Source organism: Mauremys reevesii, linkage group 2, assembly GCF_016161935.1.
Source record: "Mauremys reevesii isolate NIE-2019 linkage group 2, ASM1616193v1, whole genome shotgun sequence".
Taxonomy (NCBI): domain Eukaryota; kingdom Metazoa; phylum Chordata; order Testudines; family Geoemydidae; genus Mauremys; species Mauremys reevesii.
The window spans coordinates 210,145,123-210,168,317 of record NC_052624.1 but is presented as its reverse complement, the minus strand read 5'-3'; positions in this window follow the sequence as shown (position 1 = coordinate 210,168,317).

The following is a 23,195-nucleotide window of genomic DNA, read 5'->3' as shown; positions in this document are numbered from 1 at the left end:
GCTAAAGTCTGCCTTCTTGAAATCCATTATCTTTATTGTGCTGTTTTCCCTCCTACCATTCCTTAGGATCAAAATGGAGCTTTTTTTCCTCTGGAGTTTTGATAAACTGAGAGTCTGAGTTGCACTGGCTTCTAAATAAAAAGCCAAATACAAACTGGCAGTGAGAGGTTTGAAAGAAATGATGTTGCAAAAAAACTCTCTTCTGATCACTAAGTTTTCCTTTTATTTGTGGGAAAGTGTCTTTTGCAGGACTGTCAGGTTGAAGCTGCTTGGTCTAGATGCTGGCCTTGAAGCACCATAGCAGCAGTGGTTGGAAAAAGGGTGGTCAGCAGTTTTTTTCCCCCATAACTGGGCATTTTGGGATAGCAAGGGTAGCAATAGAAGCCTTACACCAGCTTCAGGAATAGCAGATAAGGTGAAAGACTGATGATAGAGAAAGTAGATGAACCCTGAAATCTGAGTAACTGTCTCTTGTGTGTATGATTTTTATTACTTTTTGTCCAAGTCTTTTTTATTAAACCATCTGCACTATAAGTAAAATATTCCAGTCCCTTTTCCAGAACTCCATGCTTCTGTAAGGAAGAACAGCAGGATAACTGCCATTCTTATGGTCTTTGCAGAGTGAATCTCTAGCTAGTATGAGGATTTTTCTCATTATGGAGAGATATGAGCATGTCGCAGCCCCAATATGTACAGCAGGTTTTCATGACTCTTGTAAATGTGAGTAAATGGGAAACGCCTCCTTGCTTTCAACTCTTGCAGGTTTAAGTCTCACTGGAAGCTAGAACGTTTCTGGAATTTTTGATTATGTTCTTTTTGAGATTGTCCTGGTCTGAACCCTCACTTGAAACTGGGCTGCCACCACCCGGTCAATTTCGTGGGCCGGGACACCCCTGTTTCCCCCCTGTCTCCCTTCAAAGACACTCCCTGGGAACACAGATCAATTCACAGAGGAGGAACCTTCCCCCTCCCCTCTCTTCCCTCTCTCCAGCCTGCTCTGAAGAGAGATACCTGGATTCAAACGCCTTGAATCTCTACACACAGGAAGCAGCCCACTTGAAGGAAGTCCAAAGAAAAGAAAAGAATTTATTAAGAGAACAAAAGAAAATACAGAATCTCTATGAGTCCAAGCTGGACACTCATAGGGTATAACAAGTTCTGGAGAGAATCCTCTCTCTTTCAGTACAACCAGTACAAGCAGAATTAAGAATAATCAATAACAAACACACAGAATTGCAAACATAGGATTATTAGATAAGGACACAAAGTATCTTTCTAATACTCACTATCTTGACTAGAAGAAATTAGTTCAGAAAGGTGGAACTTGTAGGGACTTGATTAACTCATCTGGTCTCTTGAACTCCAAACGGCCAAAGACAAAGACCCCCCCAAACAGAGAGAAAAAGTTCCCTCCTAGGAGTTTCAAATTCTCTTCCCTGATTGGTCCTCAGGTCAGGTGCCCACCAGGTACTATGCTTTAACCCTTTACTAACTATTCATGACAGAGATTAAGATGGCTACTCTTTGAAAACTGTCTCTGCATTCTCACTGTCACCGAAATTGCATTACACTGCAGCATCTGAAACACAGGTAAACTTTGGCATTGCCTCTTTCAAGGAGCAATTTCCAAGAGGAGGAATAGTATACTGGTTAAGAAATTGTCTTTATACAAACTACAAAACATGACCTGTCAATTAAGTGGTTAAGGAAAAAACATAAATGGCAACTTCTGCATTATGCAGAGCCACTCGACAGCATGAGAGGAAATTCCAGAGTCATTGATGAAGTGTTTCCTGATGCATTTCCTACCAAAATGCCCCCATGGTTTAGGACTTAACTGATTTACTAACGATTATATAAAAACTGTGTCAGAGCTAGGAACAGAATGCTGCCCTTTGAGGGCTTGATTGTTCTTTGTAGGCACAGTCCCAGGGTAAGGTGCAGTGCAGAGCTAGGTAGAGAGAACACCAGAAAATACTCTCCCTGGCACTCTAGCCCAGAGAAGCCACACGCTGTGCTCTGATCTTTCACTGTGAGTGTTGCAGCTTAATCTCCTCTGCAGACAGACATCTCTGGCTAATGCATAGTAGAGGGTAGAGCCCTGCCCTGCCTCTTCCTCGTGATTTTTGGGGCAATGTACGCACCAGGTGATTAGCGAGGGAGCTCCTTACTTCTTCCCGATGCCTAAGTGGGCCACACAAAAGAGGGAAATCTCCTTAGGCCTTCCCTACCCACATCCTCACCACCCATGCCAACATGAAGCTGAGTCAGAATCTGGCCTAAGCAGTAGTTCTATATTTTATCTACTAGATCAGAGTGCCTATCATACAAATTTGGCTCAAGTCTCTGTACTGAGACCAGTGGTAAAATAGAGAGACCTCTTGTCCACCTTGCAAGTAAGGTGTGTTGTATTGATTAAGATGGAATACATGGGTGGTGTTAACATGACCCAGTCACTATCCAGCACTAAACAATGTAAAACAAGGTTCAAGGTTTGGTACACAGAGACCTCACAACATCCCTTGTTTCCTTTAGCCAGAGACAGTTTGGAGAAGTGTGTGGTAGGGGGAACCCTTTGTTTGACAGATTTAGATAGTATCAAAGATGACAATAACTGCTTTTGGGGACAGGGAAAGAGTAACTAGTTGGGATGGGCTGAAGCTGTTGTACAGTTCAATCCCATTTCCTCCTAGGTGGTGGTTGGGATTCAGCTGGAGCCAGTAAAGGAGGAAATGTCAGATTGAGTCCTTGCTCTGGCCCAGCCTGATCAGGACATCTTTCAGTATTGGGCTGATGAAGGTCCAGTGTCTCAGGAGATGATGAGGGTAGCAGCGATGATGGTGAAGCTCATTCCAAAAGCCAGTTTTTCTGTCTCTTTCTTTAAGGACCCACAAAGGGAGTGGTGTGCAGACTAGGCCATCTCCTCATTATTTTGTCCACAAATTAGGTCTAGTTTCTGACACACTGATTTTTGGTTCACTGACTTCTGGCTCCACACTTTCTTTGGTTACCAAGCTTGATCTTAACACTGTCCTTGAGTTATATTGTTTGAACAAAATCCAGTCTTTGTCTGTCCTTTCAGACCTTTTCCCATCAACATTTGTTACAGGTTTTTGTAATATCTGATGAACTTACACTCACTTTTTACAGTTGAATCATAATCAGGGTAAATTTGTAGGCCCAATTATTACAAAGGTGCTTTGAGAGCTACAGTACACTGAATAAGGGCAAATCCATGTTTTTCAGATGCCATGACTAAGGCACAGAGAGCTTCAGTGATGAGGGATACATACAGGAAATGGAAGGAGGGACATGTCACTAAGGAAGTATACGTTGGAATATGTGAGCATGTAGAGACAAAATCAAGAATGCCAAGGCAAAGAGTGAGTTACAAGCTGGCAAGAAATAAGGGGTTCTACAAATATGTCAGACAAAAAAGAAAGATCAGGGATGGCATGGGTCCACTGCACAATGGATAAGGTGAGCTGGTAACAGAATATGGGAAGGCAGAGCTGCTCAATGTCTACTTTCCTTCAGTCTTCACACAAAATATAGCCTGACCAGACAATAGCAAATTATAATAGACAATAAAAGGGAAGGCATGAAGATCAGAATAAGTAAAGAACACATCAGCGATCTTCTCACTAATTTGAATGAATTCAAGTCAGCAAGGCCTGATGCTATTCATCCTAGGGTGCTGAAGGAATTAGATGAAGAAATCTCAGAGCCACTGGTAATAAAATTTACAAACTCATGGATGACAGGAGAGGTCCTGGAAGACTTGAGAAGGACTAATGTAGTGCCCATCTTTAAAAAGAGGAAAAAGGAGGAGCTGGGGAACTATAGACCAGTCAGCCTGACCTTGATACCTAGGAAGCTACTAGAGCAATGTATAAAACATTCAATTTGTTGCATACCTGGAGGATGAAGGGGTGATCATTAGCAGCCAGCATAGATTTACTAAGAATAAGTCATACCAAACCAGCTTGATTTCCTTCTTAGACAATGAAACTGGTTTGGTGGAAAGGGGGATTGCGGTGGACATAATACACCTAGACTTTAGTAAGGCTTTTAACACAGAACCACATGACATAAGTAAGCTGGAGAAATGCGGGTTTGGTAGAACTACAATTAAGTGGATACATAATTGGTTAAACAGCCTCAAATGAAGAATAACTATTATTGGAATGATGTCAGATTGAAAGAAGGTCTGAAGTGGAGGTCCACTGGGATCTGTTCGGGTCCAGTGTTATTTAACATCTTTATTAATGACCTGGATGCAGGAATAGAAAGCATACTGATCAAATTTGCATGACACAAAGCTGAGAGTACTGCAAACACTTTGGAGCTAAGGACAGAGCTAAAATTCAAAGAGATCTTGACAAATTGGAGAACTAGGCTATAGAAAACAAAATGAAACCCAACAAAGACAAATGTAAGGTGCTACACTTAGGGAAGAAAAACCAAATGCACAAATACAGAAAGGGGGTTACTAGTTTGACAACAGCACTGCTGAGAAGGCTCTAGGAGTTGTAGTGGATCACAACCTCAACATGAGACAGCAATATGATGCTGTTACAAAAACAGCAAATGCAATTTTGGGTTGCATTAACAGAGGCACACCATGCAAGTCATGGGAGGTGATAGTACCACTCTACTCGGCATTGGTTAGGCCTCAGATGGAGTACTGTGTCCGATTTTGGTTACTAATGTATAGAAAGGATGTAGACGAACTGGAAAGGATCCAGAGGTGAGTGACAAAGATGATCAAAAGGATAGCATGCAAGCCATAAGAGCAAACTCTGAAAGAACTGGCAAAGAGGAGATTAAGGAGGAGACATAATAGCTGCCTTCAAATACTTGAAAGTCTGCCATAACAAAGAAAAATTCTTCTCTCTTGACAAGACAGGACAAGAGGCAATGGGTTCAAACTACAGCATAGCAGATTTAGCTTAAATCTCAGGAAAAACTTCCTAACTGTAAGAACAGTAGGACAATGGAACAAACTGCCTAAGGAAGTTCTAGAAGTTCCTTCACTGGAGGCTTTCAGAAAGAGGCTGGATCGCCATCCGTCTTGGAAAGTTTAGAACCAACAAAACCTGCATCTTGGCAGGGCGTTAAGACTAGTTGATCTTTGTGGTCCCTTCTAACTCTATGGTTCTATAATTCTAGATTGGGAGGTACTATAGTTTAGTTGGTTAGACACTGGCTGTGGAGCCCAAGTCCAAATCTTCGATGTGATACTTAGATATCCTGGTAAGGTTTTGGCATTCTATCAGCATTCAGATTGAAGGGAGGATGTGCTGCACATATACTCATGGCTAAATTAGCTTGTTGGAGAACAAGGGTAATTTTTTTTTCTAGCAGGGCTTCACCAAAGCCACTTTTAGCTTGAAAAGTGGCATTTACTTTTCATTTTAATTATCTTGTGACCTGGGAATATCATTTATTTAAATATTTTAGCATGCTTTCATTTCTTCCTCAAAAGAGGTTGGATTTTTTTAGGAAAGAAAGCTGGAAAACCCTAAAAATAAAAGTTTCTATAATTAAGATGGATAATTGTCAATGATAGATACATCACATCCCTGACGAAAGCCAAGGATCCAAAAGCATAGAACCAAATAGCGGAGGATACTGTAAATCTTACATAAACAGTGTACTGCAGTGCATATCACTTTAATTGGAAACAAAAATAAATACTATTCTTTCATCTGTAATCTCAAAATATAAATCAACAACAGATGTACACATTGCTGTTTATCGCTGTCAAATGCAAATCTACAGATATACATGCCTTTACCATAAGCTGATACTATAGACATTCCTATTAAACTAAATTCAAACATTAGTCTAAGCACTTTACTAAAAAATTATGCTGTCAGTTGAAAAATCTAACTGATATTTCCCACTTAACAATGCCACTTCTAGGAAAATATTTAACTTCTGAAAACAAGTTGATAAATATACATTAAAACCTTCCCACAGTTAAAGTTCTGATTGCTGTATTGTGAAGATATATGCATTTCTAAATATTTCATAAGAATTATGTGTGTTTTGTGTGGGCATTGTACAATTTATTATCTCCTTAACTATTCATTCCCTTGTTTTTAAATGCTTGGGTTTTGCAAATAATGTGATGGGGAAAGCCATTGTTGTCACATAGCAACTTTAACTTGTTTTAAGTTTTCTGTTTTAGGGTGTGTGTGTGTGTGTATATCTAAAAAATTTTCATGATACTTCAGTACCATTTTTGTCAAGAGAAATGTGGCTGCAGTAGGAGAGAAACTTTTTTTTAAAGAAAGGAGGCTAATGGTTTAATTCATAGCTCAGAAACACAAAAAAATTACTCTATATTATGATTTACCTGTAGGTTGTGTGACAGACCCAGACCAGTGTGTTACAGGAATCTGGTCGAAGGCAAATATACTGGTCACTGGATGAGTTGTTTTCTGTTCCCTGAGTGACCAGAGCAGGGGCTGCACTAGAGTAATCAGGAACCTGCTAGAACCAATTAAGGCAGACAGGCTGATTAGATCACCTGCAGCCAATCAAGGCAGGCTAATCAGGGCACCTGGGTTTAAAAAGGAGCTCACTCCAGTCAGGTGAGGAGGAGCCAGAGGAGAGGAAGTGCGTGTGAGGAGCTGGGAGCAAGAGGCACAAGGAGCTGAGAGTGAGAGGGTGTGCTGCTGGAGGACTAAGGAGTACAAGTGTTATTAGACACCAGGAGAAAGGTCCTGTGGTGAGGATAAAGAAGGTGTTTGGAGGAGGCCATGGGGAAGTAGCCCAGGGAGTTGTAGCTGTCATGCAGCTGTTACAAGAGGCACTATAGACAGCTGCAATCCACAGGGCCCTGGGCTGGAATCTGGAGTAGAGGGCGGGCCCGGGTTCCCCCCAAACCTCCCAACTCCTGATCAGAGGAGTTGATCCAGACTGTGGGGAAGATCACTGAGGTGAGCAAATCTGCCAATAAGCGCAGGACCCACCAAGGTAGAGGAGGAACTTTGTCACAGTTGGTTCACAACAAACAGAAAATGTTAAACAAAATCACTGCAGGGTGGAGTTCATAATCTAAAGGCACAAAGGTTCTAATAAATAGCCATTTTCTAGACATTCTGTAGATTGAAAACCAATACTAGAGAATCAGGCAGGGAGAGGCAGTGCACAGAATTATTATAGGAATTGAGGAAACCCAAGGCTGTTTCAAGCAAGAAATGGAACTTGTTGGAAAACTATTGTATGAAAGAGAGTCCCAAGGTTTTATTACTTGGGTTTTTAATCTCTCTTTAGTCTCAGGTATTTGGTAATTCATGAGCTGTTGTAGGGATTGAATACCAGAAGTAAAGTTTTCTGCCAGCAGTCAGTTTTTGATAGCAAAATTGAAGAAGCATAAGGTAAAACAAGGTAACTATTCATCTGAATGTTGGCTAACTCTGCACATTGTAGGTGATACATAGAAATGTCACCAATTTGAGCATAGACAGGTAAAGCCCAAATATTATTGGTCCCTTATTTACTAAAAGGTAAATAATTATAAATGTAGTGACTAGAGCAGGTCAAAACATTTTAGGACTGTTGTTTCTTGAAAAAGCAGGTTTGTGAAAATCAAAACAATTCCCAGCAACTTGTCAGTTTTGACAGTTTTTCAATGGGGAAAAGTCAATGTTTCATTAGTGTCCTTTGATTAATTTCATTTTATTAAAACACTTTATATATTATATATTTAATGTTTTAATCAAAATGTGAGACCATTGGAACATTTCATTTTGTAGGGAACTCTGAAATTTCATCACTTTATTTTGTCAGTATTTCACATGGAACAGAAATTCTGGTACCCAGCCAGCTCTAAAGGTGACACATCCTTAGGATTAACTTGCACACTGAATCATTATTTAAAACAGCAATAAAAAAAAATCCTCATTGAGAAAAGTACATCACTGTTACTGTTTTGCCTCTTAATATCATATGGCATCGTCATATTTTTAAATGCATTGTATTTAACTGAAAAGTCTCTCCAAATATCTATATTGGAGGTGTAGGGCTGTCATTGTAAAGGAAGCAGGAAAGACACAAAGGGCCAAAGACAGTGTAGAAATGGAAGTTGGAGAACAGGGATTGTCATAGTAGCATTTATATTGGTAGCATTGTTAATGTATGTAGTTGGTTTGGAAGAACCAATGTGTTATGTTTCCAAATAACCCATATATCAACAACATACTAGAATATTTTTTGGCTGGGTGGATATCCTGTTGCTCATCCCAGATGTTGCTAACAGTACCCACTTAGGGCCATTCAATCTCCCCCTTCCTCTATCCCACATCCAAATGCTCTGATTCAAGGCTATCAAAGGACATGTAGCATCAAACTGTTTTCATTTCTTTTCTAGGACTAGCTGTGGGTATTATTGGAATCCTACTGTGTGCCTAGAGCACTCTATTAGGCTCTTTAGGAAAACAAATAAAAAACAATAATATCTCAGCCCTGATCCGGCAAGAGCACTGATATTTATGCAACTTAAGGTCTTTTTTCATGTGGTTGTATGGTGCTCTGTTGAGATCAAGTCCTAAATCTTCATTCTTGTCTTCTGACCACTGCCATTGTTTGTGACGCTCTGTCATTGGTTTGCAATTACGAATGTGTTTACCTTTTTATTATGTTATGCAAAATATGCAGTGCTAGCAATATCCCCTGTTAATGGCCTTGAACCTGAAAAGACTTATCCACATGCCTAACTTCCTCATAGGAAATAGATCCTTGTCTAAGTCTCCATTTGACCTATCCCTGAGAACCTAAATCTTATTCTGGTTTTACTTATTGACTTTAGTGGGTTTGCATAGACAACCAAAAGGGCATAATTTGGCCCACAATGGATGTTCCAGAGATATTGAACCACCCCTCATTACTCTACAGTGTGCTTGGATGTTCACCAAATATGACAAATACTGTCCAGAACAAATGCTAGGCCTGATCATACAGTCCTTTCTTGAGCAGAATGCCCTCGGAAGTAAGTTAAGGTATGCTAACATCACATGGACAAGCACTCTAATGGTGGCATGGTAGTTTCATAGTCAATGGGAGGCTGTAAGGTGGGACTCTTCATCTATGTTCCAGACCTACAGGAGATGTCTGTGTATATTTTTTTTATGTGATGAGATACATGGTATCTAGTGTAAAATAGCAAAGAATCCTGTGGCACCTTATAGACTAACAGATGTTTTGCAGCATGAGCTGTTAGATCAACCAGGGAGGATGGGGCCCTGTTCCAGCAGCTGAGGTGTGAAAACCAAGGGAGGAGAAACTGGTTAGTTCTGTTGCCCTGGAACCTCTGATCATCATCTTAAATCAGCCTTGTCCTGAATATGCACATGCATAACTCCTGAAATGATGCTGACTACATCTCCTGTGGTATCTAACAAAATGTGAAGAACCCTCTCTGCAGAAGTTTACTTTCTTTTTGAAGGCAATGAGCCTGTGCAGGGTGACTTACTGAAACCTAGAAGAGCAGAAAGGTATTTTCAAATCCCAGGCACTCAATGAATGAGATGTGAAATGAATTTCACATGGATCAGCCCCCTCGAGGCTTGTCACAATAGATAAGGCAAAGTGGATAGATGCTGCATTAGTTCATGTATGCTACTGAGTAGCAGAGCTAATAACTGAATCATAATTTCACTTCAGGACACAGGGGCTACTATACAGTGTCCTCCTTTGATCTCTTCACCCATAGCAGAAAACTAAAAATATATATAATAAAATTTTCAAAACGCATCCACTAGGAAAACAGTAAAAACCTATAAAATATCTAAAATGCCCCATGACCAGTTAACTCCTTCAAAGAGAGTGGCATCACACACGTTTTTTTAAACTGTTCTATATACATAACCCTATTATCAATGAGTTATATATTGGACAGCATAAAGAAGATTAAAAGTATTATATAGATGAAACAAAATCCATAGCCTGTCATGAATCAATCCTTATAATTTTTCTGAGTGGTGCATTACAAAGGTGTCCAGGTGTCTCAGGCAAGACTGACCTGTCTGTTCATCCTGTCAATTAGACAATCACTGAAGTGTTGGGTTTGATTGGTTTGTAAAAGCCCAGACCACGTTAGAATTCTGTTTGCTCTCTATGAGTAAAAATGAATCTTCAGAAATATACTATTTTTAGAAGTTCAAGCCAACAGCCTGAGTGTAAAAAGATGAACAATTGTGACATCTTCCTGGCATGCCCAACCAGTTGCCTAAGTAATGGAGAAGTTCATCTAGAGTGCACCTGTACAGGCAGCTAATACCTTCTAGTGGATCTCCTGGCTGGTAGGACCAAGAACCTGCTTTCCATGCACCTTCCCAGTCAGTGACATCCTTAAGGACCTGTGCTACCACTGGCTTTTCTATGTACCTGCATCCTGCCCCCATGCTCCAAGTAATGCTACCAGGAGGAATGTTCAGTCTGAGGCAGACTTCTGCTTAGAAGGATCAGAGTGACAAGGGAGCATATTTAGTGTCAGTAGTTCTGACTCCTGCTTCATCTCTTCCTGTCTTGGAGGTCACCCCTCACCCTCCAATCCATGTAGACCCATCCATACTGTGATAGGGCTATGGATGGTGGAGCATCCAACAGTACTGCTGCTTCCCCAAGTTCTATTGGCTCTAGAATCTCTGTCACTATATATGATGATCCTCCAGGGTGCAGGAGGGCCCTCCTGGATTTTAAAAAGGCAAAAAGTATTATACCGACATCCATCTTACCTCCCTTCTATTTGCCTTCCATAAGGAATGGCACTCTTTCCTGAAAGATGCACGTACAAAAACTTTGTTTCTGCAATCACACATGAACAGATCTTTATTTTATGACCCTGTTGCTTGCTTGGTTTTTTTTGTGTGCACTTTCTAGTGGTTTTGATTCACTTCTGCATCATTAGGGAAAAGCTTGGCACAGAGCATACTGGCAACAGTTTTAGGATGTGGGTTATTTTATTGCTCAGCATTGGGTTCAGCAAACAAAGGAGGACTAGTGCCTGTAATGTTGTTGCCTCTAATCTGAGCTCCTCAACAAGCAGCTACTGAGGAAATCATTATCTTTGCACACAGAGATAAAAGTATTTTACAAACCATCATTCCTTTTGATTGGCTTCTTACTCTGATTGACTAATTAAAGAGGGACAACATGTAACCTTAGCATTTCAGTGTCCTTTTTATTTAATGAAAAACTTTCCAATAAAATGACCGTGATTATGCTAGAATCTATGCATCACGGTGTGGATATAAATAAAATTACTTTCCAACCAATTGCATCTGCACAAGCTAATGGAATTCTACTGAAATCTCTTTTTTAATGTTCCCTAAAATATTTTAAAAGTGGTTTGAGGTCTGAATAAACTGCAGCCTGGAAATGTATAAATCATTAAACACAAATTTGAGCAAGAAAACCAATTTAAATCAAAATCCTCCTCTTACCTAAAATAGGTGAGGTCCAGAATGCTTCAGAAAGCAAGTTCCAGAATCAATGAGTTGCTTCAATGAGTTATGATTTGATGGATGAATATGAAATTCAAAATCATGTGCCTACTTTCTGCAGAATAAAAACAGGACAGTGTAATAATTATCTCATACAGTTGTTCTTTCACTGCTACTCATCTAGGTTATACAGTACCCCTCACCATGGCAACAGCATCATGAATTGAGAAGCAAACCCAAAACCCATTTTAATTCTTGATCTGTAAATAATTATTTTTGCATATTGTGTAGAAGACAGGAGTTTTCTTCACTACCTACTCATTTCAAAGCTTGCTATTGGCACTATAGGATTTTACTTTCTGTTTGCTATGGATCATGGGGTATTCAGATTCTTTTCCAAATTGGCTATCTCCTTTGAATCCACTAGCACTAAACCCAGTCCACGCTCTGAGTATCTTCTTCCCTTGTGATTTAATAACTGTCTGGGCAATTCATACAAATATCTACTGATGGACAAGGATTCTGGATTGTTCCTTTTGAAATAGAGTAAATAGACATTTTATGAGTGGTAATTCAAAGAGAAACACTTGTTAAAAGTAGTAACCACAGGATTTTATAGACCTAGGACCAGATTTTCAACCCCACTAAGTCCCCTTTGCATTACTATAGTGATGCAAAGCTGACTTTAAATCACCCTAAGTAGGTAACAAGGGATTTCTCTGGCATGGCAGAATCCCATGACCACCTCTTTCTCCACATGTGCTCCTCTTCCCCCAGGCAGTGGGTGAGCTGGTATATTGGGGACATGGCTGAAGCATGCTGTGCTCCATTACTCCACTGTTTACAACCCAGGAAGTGGTGCAACTTGGAGCAGCCTTGAGATTGTACAGTGAGGCTGCTTTAAATGGAACTGGGAGAAGTTCCATGGACTGGGCAATGTAAAGCTGCCTTTGCTATCCCCTCTTCCGCAGGTTCATAGATTCATGAAGCTTAAGGCCAGAATGGACCATTAGATCTAGTCTATCCTCTTGTATATTACAGACTGCTACATTTTATCCTGTTAACCCAGCATGTGTTTGACTAAAATCATAGTGTGTTTGGCTAAAGCATATCTTCCAGAAAGGCATCCTGTCCTGATTTGAAGACATCAAGAGACAGAGAATTCACCACTTCCCCAGTAGTCTGTTCCAATGGTAAATTGTCTTCACTGTTAAAAAATTGTATCTTATTTCCTATTTGAATGTGTCTGGCTTCAACTTCCATCCATTGGTTCTTGTTATGCTTTTCTCTAACAGATTGAAAATCCCTTTAGTACCCAGAATTTTCTCCCTGAGAAGATACTTATACACTGGAAACAAGTCCTGCTCCAGGTGCACAGTGCTTGTATGATTAAGGTCTGACCCTTAACTTTGAGATGCAAAAAAAGAAAACCTTACTGCATTCAAAGGCCTTGATTGTCTGTAAATGTACTTGTTTCCTGGTGCAAAAGTTACATTTGAATATTCAGATTTGCCTGTCAGGTAACTGCATTCCAATTAATTCACCAATAATCATATGTTATATTCAAGTGGCCACTCTGTAAATGGTTCTAACCTAATGTGGACAAAAGGAGGAATGAATGCAAATTTTGAGTGAGCACAAAAGAGAAGGCCTCTGAAAACTTTGTCCAGTTCCAAGGTATTCTAACTTTTAAGCTGTAGAGCATGAAGAAGAAGGTCTGAATGTGTATTGTGAATGAGATGGTTCATTTACTTAATGATAATATTTAGCTCTGCCTTGAGTGCAGGGGACTGGACTAGATGACCTCTCAAGGTCCCTTCCAGTTCTATGATCCAGTACAAATCAAAAGTATTCAACATCTAGTACTGAGCTTTTTTGATAATTCGGACCCAAGTATAGGTACTGAGAACTTCTGAAAAATCCTGCAATAGATTTTCAAAACCATGGCTTTCATTGTGTATTTACAACTTTAAGGACACAATTTTATGCATCATTGACAAGAATTCTCTGTGCATGCAAATAGAGTGTGCACGTATAAGCAGGGTCTGAATAAGCTCTCCCCTAACAATCTAGTGATGAACTGGGAAAAAGACTGCAGGAACAGACTGTGTTTGCATAGAAACGCCTACTCTGATAAGGTGCACAGCATAATAGAACTGCTTTGCTAAAAGGATCGCTTTTGGCTGATGTAGGGTTATAGATCACTTTAGTATTGAGTGCAGGGGTAATGAAATGTTATTTATCCTTATTGTCTGAGTAAAGGGTAGTAGAACTATACTTAGCCTGCCCTCTGTGAGGGGGGGTCACCCTAAACTGAACCTCACTCAGTAAACTTGGGGTAGAGATGCCAAATCCCAGTGAAAGAGAGAGAGAGAGGAGGGGATAGATGCTCCTATTTGGTGGTGTGGGTGCTGCCTAAGGTGTTGTAGACACCAGTTGATTCTGTATTTTTTAAAAATAGAGCTGATTAGGCTCAACTGAGAGTCCTTGTTCTGTTCAGTGATCACAAGAGCTGAAATAATTGATAGCTGGGTGTTGAGCCCTAGATATACGGTGGGACAATGTGGTAGTGAAAGAGCCTGCACAAGCAGTGAGGTTCCCCACTGAAATCACTGACAGCTGGGTTAAGTGGTAGAACCTCAGAATGTGATGTTGCAATAGAGGAACAGTTATGGCAGCAGGACAGTGGCCAGGAGCAGCAACAGACGGACACTGATGCAGCAGCAGAGTGGACAGTGGCAAATGTGTTTGCAGCTGCAGCTGCAGCAGGTGAGGCATTGCTTGATGTTTTCCCCCTCCTCCTGGGTGGGAGGTGAACTCAAATGAATGCACCTCTGAACTCTGGATCTTCACTGACCACAGTAGCAACTGTGAGAGGGGTGCAGTGGAGGGAGAAGTCAGTGGTGTGTTAAAGGAACACTTGTCAAACTTTCTCACTCAATGAGAAGTTGAGGCAAAGTACGCTGCCTAGTGTAATCTGGGTGGGTGTTTGTTCATGGCTCTTTCAAATCACGATTGTGGTGTTTCCCAAAATTTAATGCTGGGTTCCTTTTCTCTTTCAATACGTTTTCTTTGCTATACACAGACTTAGTGCTTGAGAGAGGGGAAGTATTACCTCTCAGAGGTGCCTAGGGTTGGTGTTTAATTTTCCCAGATTGTTGGTTGGGGGCTTAAGGTGGTTCTATTTTGTATTGTTAAAAGGAACCCCTAGATATTGAATCCAGCCCTTGTTGCTGCTGACTCCACCTGGCAGAAGGGTTAAACATTGGTTATGCATACACAAATTGAGTCACTTGTATGCATAAACTGTAACTTGTGTGTGTGAAAGACAGCACATGCCAAGCTGCATGTGTACAAATGAAGACCAAGTTGATACATTAATAGACTTGTGAACCAAAGTCTGTAGCGCTCCTGTGACTAATAGAAACATTGTATAATTGTTGCCTTGTCAGCTAGGCAGGTTTTGATTTAATCAGCAGAAAGTAACAAGGCATCTGTCTCCCCCTTCCCTTCTCCCCCTCTCCCCCAATATCTGAAGTTACTGTAATAACAATTATGACAACAAACATTTTCAAATAATGTTAGTGGCACAGGACATTTTGTCTCGTCAACAATGAGCTAGAAAGGTCTGAACTTTAAATCAAGCATGTGGTGGTAGTGTAGAGCATTCGTGCTGTGCAGAATGTCCTGGGGGTTGTAAGATCAATTCAGCTTTGCTCAGCCATGTCGGCAATGGCTGTCTTAAGATGCTGACATGGCTCAGCTTGATAGGTTGAAGAAATTTAACTGCTTTGATAAGGTTAAAAGGGGCATCCAACCAAGAATAGAAAACAAAAGAAAACACTGCTTAGAAGCTTGATTGCACATTCTCGCAACCCGTTGTTAACTGACAACATAACCAGCACAAATTGCCTCCCTTTCAGAAGAAAACAAACATACATTTTAAAAACAGAATTAGTTGGTCTCTGGAAGCTTTGCTTCTCTAACTGACATCATATGATGGCACCCATAGAACATATTGCATCACTGCTCTTCTCAAAGTCATGAGGCCTGTCAGCATGTGCGTTAAACCTCAGAATATCAGAGTTTCTATTTCACATGCAAAACTTCACTTTGGGTTTAAAACGACGGCCAGTGGGAACCGCGATCGGACAGACCTGCCGACATGGCAGGTAAACAACTGGCCCGGCCCGCCAGGGTGCTTACCTTAGTGAGCCGCGTGCCAGAGGTTGCCAACCCCTGGTCTATAATATGAATTAGATCTTTGCTGTTGATCTGTGTAATTTAAATGACAGGTATAAATCTTCTACTCTGTTTTATAATACGTCTTAATTTTAATACTAACCACTTTAACCAACTGACAATACAGAACACATTTACAAGAGTTTTTTTTTAAATAACAAAGTGACACTCAGCTATAACACCAACCTGATCCAAATCCAAACATTTGAAAAGCTTGCATAAGTCATCTGTCCACTACCCAATACACAATCTACACCTAACAGCAGTCCCTTTCCTTTGACATCTCAAATTCAATGGAGGGAACTCATCCTGTCCAGCTGTCTGCATTGTTTGCTGCTGTCTTCATATCTTCTGCACTCTGGGCTTTTCCCAGGCTCAGAGGCATGCAGTGAATTATGAGTATCTCAGATCCAAGGAAAGAGATAGTTGGCAAAACTATCAGATTTCTTGAGACCTGGGCCCCATCATAGATCTGACAGAATACCAGCTAAAGTAAGGTGTGAGGGACTCAAAAACATCCTCATTATGGTAATTAACAAGAGATACCCTAAATAGGGGATGGGAGCCACATGGTTAAGGGTTGGAGAAACTATCAGTGGTATTTGTAGAAAGGAAGATGAGCAAACCTGGGGTTCTGATCAGATGAATTTAGGACCAAGGATAGTTGGGATAATTAAAGGAAGATTGTCTGAATTAATGAGAACAGAATGTGGAAAAGTGGGACAGAGACACATGATGGCAAAATAAATCTCTAAAATGTAGAAATTATCTGGACTTGAGGTTTGCACACCACTATAAAGTCAAGAATATTTCTTTTGAACAACTGTTTAAATAAGACTTTCAATCACTTTAGAGTATTTGAAGGGCACGAGAACTAAGATGAGAGATGAAACATATCAGGCCACTTCACATAATTAGGAAGAAAGGAATGAAATAGAAGAAAAGGAACGCTGAGGCTGGATAGCAAAAAGATTCCCAAACAGTGAGATCTATTAAACAGTGGAATAATATTTTAGATGGAAGTGGTGAAAGCTTGCACTCTAGTGACTCAGCCTGATTGGTGCCAGGGCTTAATAACATCCCATTCAAAATGATATGGTATTGGCAGGACCTAAGGATAGGCAAGCCATCCTATTCCTTGATCTCTTCCATTTAATTTCAATTATATGAAAATCGATCTAAATTTTGAGACCATAGTAATTGAGTTTGTGTGGCTAATTAAATCCTATAGCTAAAAAAATATTCAAGTTAAACTTCCATTAGGAATTATAGTATTTGCCACACTGAACCAGATCAGTGTTTCGTGTTGTCCAATATCCTCTCTCCAGCAGTGGCCAATAGCTGATATTTGAGAGTTCAGATAAACTCCTCCTAATATGCCTAGCCAATTGTCCTGCTACTTATTGTTGGGAAGTGGACTCCCTTCTGACACCAGCACTTTTATCCAACGTATTTTTAAACTTAGCTAAAGGGCCAAATTCAGAAGCAATAATGTATACACTCCAAAACCCACTAAAATGTAACTGATTTCAGTGAATTCCTCTTTGTTCAGGAAAGCACATGATTAGGAGTGATCCCGCCTTGCTTATGCAGCCAGAATTGCCATTGGTTTTACTGGAGTTCAGAGGCATTCTGGGCGTGCAAGGAATGCAGGATTAGTCCCTACACTTAACTTTGGTGGAAAAAAACCTGACCTATTCTGATGAAAACCCTGAGGCAGCATAGGTAGAATTACCACCCCTAGGGTTCAAAAGGATTAGCTTGTGCAGGATGATGCAAATTAGACTTTTTTGCACCAGTTTGGGTGGATCTGGCCCATAGTGAATTGACTTTTATTTTCTTGTCACTGGTCTTAATGTTCTAGTTTTATGTATGACACCAGAGGACTATCTCTCTCAAAAATAATCACTTTCTTCTTTGTCAGCTGGTAGCTAGAACTGTCTTCTGAGCCTCTTAATGGCCTTGGGAAAACAGGATAGGCATCTAGAAACAGGTGTTTGGCTAATCTGTTGCATCTCTTATCACCATTGAAATCAAAGTTCCATCATTCAGGAAGAATACATATAGCAATGGGGCTTTTTTTTTTTAGCCACATCAGGGAGCATGCTCTCTACAGGAAAGTTTTCCTGAGATGCCACATCTTATTTGTAAGGTAGTCTCCTGCACAACAATAGAGTTACAAGATAGGACAGAATGGCATGACCTTGTCTGCTGCTGTTCTTCAACTATTTTTCTAGCATTTCTATATAATGCAATGACTTTTCTCACATTACATCTCAATGCCCTGAAGAACTGCCAGTCAGTTCACCCAAGAAAATCCTACTGTACCTGCACGATGTACCCTGTGTTCTCTTTGGTATCCTCTTGATGAATAAAAAAAAAATATGAGGAAAATGTCATTAAAAACCAAGTCTCTTGCTGTTCTTCCTTTAACTGTGTAGGTTAAATGATTGATATTTCCTGTTTCTGAATTTCAGGATTATGTCATAATGTCAGGTTTATACATGTTCTGTTAAACTAAGTATATTGTCAATTTCTTCCCCTTTTTATCACGTTAATATACGCAGACCTATTAGGGCATTGTTTGTTAAAATAGACTCATAGACTTTAAGGCTAGAAGGGACCATTATGATCACCTAGTCTGACCTCCTGCACAATGCAGGCCACAGAATCTCACCCACCCACTCCTGTAACAAACCCCTAACCTATGTCTGAGTTATTGAAGTCCTCAAATTGTGGTTTGAAGACCTCAAGATGCAGAGAATCCTCCATAATCAAATAACTATTGCTCACTCATGCTGATGTTTTGTATTATTGTGTAATCCAGAACGTCTATGGGAGGCAGTGTATCCTAGTGGAAAGAGCACTGGCCTGGCTTGCAGGACCCCTGGGTTCTATTCTTGGCTCTGCTACTTGTCACTAAGCTTTGGCAAGTCACTTGACCTCCTTGTATCTCAGTTGTCATATCTGTAAAATGGGGCTATTGATACTGATCTCTGTTAATGAAAAGTACTATACAAGAGCTAGGTATTATCACTATAACAATAAGGATTGGATCAAAGTAATCCTAGAGAGTGGCAAAAACTTATACAGCTATTAATCAGACCACTTAACACCCATTGTATGGGTTTATCTGTAGATTTTGTTTTCCCAGTAAACAAACAGGTATAGTAGTGACTACAGTTTTGGGAGTTTATCATGCAGATTATTGAAACATAAAATGCAGAACACCATGAGTCTTATAATTGGGCTGTAGGAAACTTATGATGGAATTCCTGATCTAGCTTCATAGTGGCTTCATTCTTCTATTTTTATGATTGTGTGTGTATGTGTAAAGTTGTAAGGACAACAAACATTTTAAGGTTTTGTGGGTTTTTTTAAAGATGTTTTGAGGTGTTGGATATATCAGGATTACTGGAAGTAACGCATATATCTATATGGTCAAAACAGTACAATCAAAGCTGGGTTCCTGCTTGGGGGTGGAGGGAACCCACTGGTTGTAGTATAACTGCTATAAAAGAAAAGCAGGGCACATTTTGAGACTATTTATCAAATACTAAGTAGCTGAAGGTGAAGTTCTGCCCCCTGGACAGCAATGGAAGTTTTGCCATTGATTTCTTTGGGGCCAGGATGTCACCCAGTGTTTTTTGAAAGAGCCCCATTACTGATGAGTACCCAAACACTGGGATGGTTGATACCTATACTACTTTTCCCCCTTGAGAGTTTGTGGTCTGAGTAAAACTGTTTTGATTCCTGCTGTGAAGCTGGTGAAATATCAGAGGTTTAGTAATTTGATAAATAATCTGTAAATCCTCTCCTCTTCCTGATTTGAGTGTGCATGCGTATACACCCCCCCACACACACACCCCACACACTATATTTTACAGTAGTGTTTTCTACTTCAGTCTGTTGTGGATCTGGATGTGTGTATCAGGTATCTGGATGTGTGGATCATGCTGCTGTTTGGGTATATTTAACATTTTATTATAGCAAAAAGGTAGAGGGACAGATTTTCTGAATTATTCATTTTTGCAGGTCAAATCATAGAACCGGAGGGTTAGAAGGGACCACAAGGGTCATCTAGTCTAACCCCCTGCCAAGATGCAGATTTTCTTGTGTCTAAACCAGGGGCCAGCAACCTTTCAGAAGTGGTGTGCCAAGTCTTCATTTATTCACTCTAATTTAAGGTTTTGCATGCCAGCAATACATTTTAACATTTTTAGAAGGTCTCTTTCTATAAGTCTATAATATATAACTAAACTATTGTTGTAGGTAAAGTAAATAAGGTTTTTAAAAATGTTTAAGAAGCTTCATTTCAAATTAAATTAAAATACAGAGCCCCCCGGACCGGTGTCCAGGACCCTGCCAGTGTGAGTGCCACTGAAAATCTGCTCACGTGCCGCCTTCGGCACATGTGCCATAGGTTGCCTATCCCTGGTCTAAACCATGCAAATACAAATAGGCCAGAGAATGCCATCTGCTTTATGTAACCTTTAGCAATAAGAGCTAAGGATTTAAAAAACCCTGAATATCAGACATTTCCCATTAAAGTCAATGGGAGATTTTGTGTGCTCAGCACTTCTGAAAATTTGGCGACTTATTTAAGAACTTAACTTTGATTCTATTTTAAAAAAAAACATTTTTGGCTAACAGGAACAAAGGCATCATACTTCTCAACTCTCTCACCTTATCTGACCAACTTGAGATAGATTGAAATACCTATGTCTGACTACACTCTGGTATCTAACTAATTGTGTGCTCTCTTGAGTAAATAGAGTGTATTTAATTTGATATTGTACTTCTCTCAGAAACTTTATTGCTAAAATAGCAGGAGCAGACATTGTCTTGAGCTTTCTGATCTGGCAATTGTCTCTTGGATTATTCAGCATACCACCAAAGGTTGTGAAACTGCCATTTAAACAGGCATCAGCTACATATTTACAGGCAGTGAAAAGTTTTCTGTAACTCAAGACTATTGCACGTCAGATAATATAATTTAAGATAAGATATAAGATAATTTCAGGGTCCCTTCCAGTTCTGAGATAGGTATATCTCCATATATTTAATTTAATAACAAAGAGGGGGGAAATGAAAAGGTTGTTTAAATGATCAAAATCAGAAAAGGATGAATGGTGACATGATACTGAGAATTCCTGAGCACTGAATCAATAACAAAGCACACCTCTTAATTCTCCTTAAACAAACCCTGTAAGAAAAACAAAGTAAAGTTAGCATTTGCTGTTCTTCTTTCTCGCAGTTTTGATCCTCTGCCCATTACTTTGAATAAAAGCTCAAGTGAACTGATAGCACCTTCATTACTGAAAAGGTCACTTGTGTGGGGGAGGGTTATGGTAAAAGCTAGAGGGGAAAACTTGAAAATCAAACAGAAGCAGACAGGGAAGAGCCTGTTATGTACAAATGAAGTGAACAAATAGACCCAACAGGTAATTCTGAGCTGAGGCTGTTGCCCTTAACCCAGTTGCTTGTGCATGTCACTGGAGAAATTCACTGGATCTAACAATATTAGTGTAACAATATTACTTATCCTTTTAGAAATTATCCATCCCCATACTAAGCCATTGATATAATATACAACTACCTTTTTTAATTTTTAAAAACATATAACACAAGTTATCACCTGTCACTTTAAATCTGGCCTCTGCTTGGGGCTCTGAGACTCTCAGGCCAAAAGCATTTGGATTTAACCTTCCATGTCTCAGTAGTTTGGGTTCAGACTCACTGATGCAAAAGGCTGTATACAGTCCCAGGACAACAGCAACACCTTCACTATTTCCAAAGGATTATGTGCCAGCTGTGTCCTATAGCTCAATAGTGCTGACAGCTGTCACTGAGAACAAGCCTGTTTCCCTGATCTTGCAGTGTGATGGTGGTGGTAGGAGACAACCTGATACCCTCCAATGTTTCAGGTTTCATGGCAGACAGCAGCTTATACAAGGCACCTCTCCAAAGAGCCTGATAAGAGGAGTGCATACCCAGAAGTTCACTTATCTAGATTTTCCTACGGGACCCTTCACTGTGGAATTTGTCCTCTGAGACAGTGGGAGAGGGGGAAAGCCATCAGGCTTCATTTTTAACATTAAAGGTAAGGGATAGGGGGGAGAAAAAAAGAGTTCTAGTTACTAAAGTGGTAGGGTGGGTGGGCGTGGGTTTATGTGGGGGCGTTGGGATCCCTCTTGGAATTTCAGGATATTTGTGCCTGGCCAGCCACTGCAAACTGAATTTCAGGGTTAGTCTGTGATTTCCTCTCATGAACTAAACCCTGGCCGATTTCCAAAAGTCATATTAAGTTAAGAGACAGGCCTAGGGCATAAAGTTTGCATCTGACTTTTCTCAGAGTTCAGGGGTTCCTGCATCTAGCATTTTGGTTTGCCCTGTTAGGGAGATGAAGGCCAATCCCCTGGGCATGGCTTTCTGTTGCCTCTGATTACACTTGTTGTAAAATGAGCAAGTATGTTGTGCCATTGCTGGTAGCTACTCCAAGATAAGGCAGAGGAGGAAGAAATAACATTCCCTCCCCATTCCAGCACACACTGCAAGGGGAGTGTCTCTTATTAGTAATCAGGAACTGGTCTAACAGGTTGCCATTTTCTGACTGCTCCAACCCAACAGCCATTGGTGTAAAGAAAAAGCCCCTCCCAGATAACTCCATAGCTCCTCCTCCCACCTTACTGGCTTGTTTTGACCTTCAATGAGGCCCAGAAAGGAAGGTGAAGACCACCCACCACGCCCACATACAAGGTTGGGGTGATGACTCTCCAGACTCTGCTAAGGCCATAAGAAGGCAGAGTCTCCTGGGCCCAACCATTACAGACTCAGGAGCTGATGATGGTGCTTTTGCAGTCCCTCTGCATCAGGCCTGGGAGGGTGGAGCTGAAAAGTCTCCCAGAAGTCCCACTAGGTCTGGGTGATTTTTTTCCCCATTGTCTCACTTACCCAAGAGTCTAAGGGGAAGTAAAGAGCTTTATGATGGTGGTGCTGGTAGCTGTATGACTGAATCATGTTTGGGGGCTATCTGTGTGTAGGGGAGGGAGATGGAGTGGTCTTTGTGTGACAGATGGAGTGAGAACGCTGGGAGGAAGAAGGGGAGAGAATGATGTAAAAGGTGTGTATATTGGAGGAGAGAGAGATTCAGAGGGTGGGTTGGGAATAAGTAGGGGCTTATTTTAAAAAGAAGAAAAATCTCTTGATCTCTCCTTTCACCATACCCACCACTTAGCACTCTCACTGGGCCTCTATGGTTAATTTACCTTCTGGGCCTACTTCCTTAAATTTACCCCAGTTAATGAATTTTAAAGGATTTTGTGAAGGGGGGGGCATAGAAAAGAATTGTCTGGAAGGTTTTACTATCTCTTTCCTTTTCTTTCCTTTCCTACTAAGCCGATGAAAGAAAAAGTAGTTCTCCCTTTCTCGGTAAGACCTCTATATTTTTTTCTTTTTAGAAATGTTCTGAGCTGAATATTATAGCCAGGGCTCCAT